This window comes from Morone saxatilis, unplaced genomic scaffold, assembly GCF_004916995.1.
Source record: "Morone saxatilis isolate NCDOM2014 unplaced genomic scaffold, NCSU_SB_2.0 Contig3, whole genome shotgun sequence".
In the NCBI taxonomy this organism is placed as follows: domain Eukaryota; kingdom Metazoa; phylum Chordata; class Actinopteri; family Moronidae; genus Morone; species Morone saxatilis.
The window spans coordinates 400,108-403,029 of NW_023339873.1; the positions used below are offsets into that span (position 1 = coordinate 400,108).

A 2,922-nucleotide genomic window follows, 5' to 3' on the forward strand; every position below is an offset into this window, starting at 1 on the left:
AGGAGGAGGAGGAGGAGGAGTCATTAAATCTGCTCAATAAATCAAACTTTGTAAAAGTTCAATCGTTGCCGTGGCGACCCACCTGTGTGACTCCGATTCGGACGTCCTTGCCGACGGAGCTAGTCCCCTTCAGCATGTCTCCGCTGGCTCGGAGGAACCCGGCCCCGCCCCGCAGGAACCCCCCGGACAGCAAATCCATCACCTCCTCCAGGGAACTCCGACCACGCCCACCCTGTCTGGGGGCTGCTGGGAGAGAAAAATAACACATCTGTTCACCTCCTGATATTCCAGTAACAATCAGTGAAGAATCCACTGAGTTTGAACCCCGCTAGCACCAGTTTCAGTATCCGCCCCCCTCTGATCGTACCAGTGGGCTGTCGCGGCTCCACGGCAGCGGCCAGCAGCGTTCCCAGCAGTTTGGCGACAGACACTCTGACGTTGTAGTTGGACCCTTCAAAGGCTCTGAAGCACAGAGTGGCCACGTTCTCCAGCTCGCTGGTCCACAGGAACACCGCCTCCCGCTGCAGCTCCAGCAGACACTGAGGGGACGATACAGGAAACATTACCAATCTCAATCTGCACACGTATCTTCAATTTATCATCGTATGAGTAATTTTAATTGTTGCTGTCGTACTTTACACTGCAAAAGAATAATCTCAACAAAGTAAAAAAAACCTTGTTTCTGAGAAATCTCTATTCAATGTCTTATTTTTAAAAATTAAAATAATCTTGTTGAGCATGAGAAAAATAATCTGCTTTTAAGAAAATCTAACTGTGTCTTAATAAGATCTTACAGTTAATATTGAGCTTTAACCAGTAACAACAATATTCCAGCAGAGGAACCAGATTATTGTCCTTAAGGCCACTCGCACAACATCTCAGTTTAAGAGCAAGTCGTCCGTCCCAGTGTTGGCAATGAAGCAGCTGTGTAGTTTTTCATTGTTTTAATAAAAATGATAATCCTTCTAGAAAGGCTTCCTTTTTGCAGCGTGTTGTAAATCGTATGTACAGGAGACATTTTATACTTTAGTTTTTGTCTGTACTTATGATGTATTTTACGCCGTGCCTGTGACTGAATGAACTGTAATCGATGTAAAAGCTGACGGATGATCAGCAGCAGCGACTGCAAGCACCGGTTGTCGTTACCTTGGCGGCGGCGCAGCGTACGGCCATGGATCGGTCCGTCAGGCACGTCCTCGCCGCCTTGTAGACGTCGCGGTGGCCCGGCACGGCGCTGACGCCCAAACCTTGAAGGATCTTCTCCAGGCTCAACATGATCTCGTACCGACCCTGAGACTGAGAGGAAGAGGAGGGTGACCTTTGAACCAACAGCTGGAACTTTATTTAACGCAGCACAAACTGAGGAGCAGACCAACCTCGGCGCTCTTCATGGCCTTCAGCAGGTTGGTCAGCGTGTCTTTGAAGGAGCCGGCGAGCATCCGACCGAGCTGCTCAAACAGAGCGCCGAGGCACGCAATGGCCGCCCTGAAACACAAATATTAAAATTAATCACCGCATGGAAATCTCTCCAGTACCATTTCCTCTCAACTAATGAAGCTTTCAATTGGCTTCAACGGTTTTTCCAAGCTTTCCTGCGTGCCGTGAAGGCAGCAGCACTTACAGACGGGTCGGGAGGCCTGACGGGGAGTCGTCTTTGCTGCGGATGATGTCATTGCACCTGTCCACCAATAGGCTAGAAGGAACCGGGTCTCCCAGGCGGTAGAGCAGGGCCAAGCAGTGGGCCAGCAGCCAGCGGGTCGGCGGGCCGGGGGAGCCGATCAGAACGGCCGACAGCTGCTCGACGAGACGCCGCTGGTTCTGTTTGACGTCGGCCTGGAGGGAGCAGAGAGAGAATCACGATCGTAATGATTCTAACGTTTGTAACGAAGCTGCTGCTGATCGGCGCGCTGCTCTCACCCTGTCGGTGGCGGGAAGGAGCTTCTTCAGGTGGTTCAGCCATTCAAAGATAAACTCAACCCTCTGATGTTCACCCAGCTGACTGCACACCTCCTCGTTCAGCAGGAGGCTGTGAGCTCGCTCCATCACGACCCTCCTCCTCTTCCTCTCAGTGAGGGTGAAATCTCCTCTCCTGCTTTTCCATTCTTCTAAATCCTGTTTGACACGAAGGGAGAAACAAATGGAGAGAAAATTAGTTCAGCAAAGATAAAAATCTCACTTCTATAAAGTTGGGGAACTCAGAAGAGTTTGGATCAAACTCCAAAGACACAGGATCCTACATTTCCCACAATGCAGCATCTGTGCATTAGACTCTCTCTGCAGAAAGCTGTCAGGTTGAGTGAACCACCCACAGGCTAATGTAAGGAGCTGATATATGAATCATTTCCAGGTGTTTCAATGACTGAAAACTTTAGTCTTTTAAATTCCAGGTTTTCCAGGACGAGAATCCTGAAAACGCACTTATTTTACCTCCTAACAGCAACATATGTACAGTCTGTAAGTCGTCTTAAAGATGATGATATAAGTCGATGTTTTGGCGTATTGTTGAACATTGAGTGTCGTTACGCCCGTGGTCAACCCTCGGGTCTTGAACGCTGCGCAGGGCGTGACTCAGAAAGAAAAGATTCACATTTCCACCTCTGCGTCTCTCAGACTCCACAGACGTGTTCTGTGGGAAACGGTGAACAAAGCAACCTGTCAGAGCTCCACTGAGGAACCCGTCGCTCTCTGTGTCCCATTGAGAGCTAACAGAGCGGAACAGGAGAGAGGCTGGCAGCTCGGCCGCCGGACGCTGGAAGAATATCTGAGAGCGCGAGAAAGAGAGAGAGAGAGAGAGAGAGAGCAGCTCATCAATGATTCAACAGCACAACTCTGTCTCCTCCAATAACACACACACACACAGACACACACACACACACACACACACACACACACACAAAGACAAAGTGTGAGAGCCCCTGCTGG

The 2,922-nt window shown here is 49.8% G+C and overlaps 1 protein-coding gene across 1 annotated transcript in view; it reads left to right on the forward strand.

Moving 5' to 3' along the window:
* Nucleotides 1-2,922, forward strand: part of heatr5a (HEAT repeat containing 5a) — a gene marked incomplete at its 5' end in the record, with an annotated part of 15,647 nt that overhangs the window by 8,227 nt on the left and 4,498 nt on the right.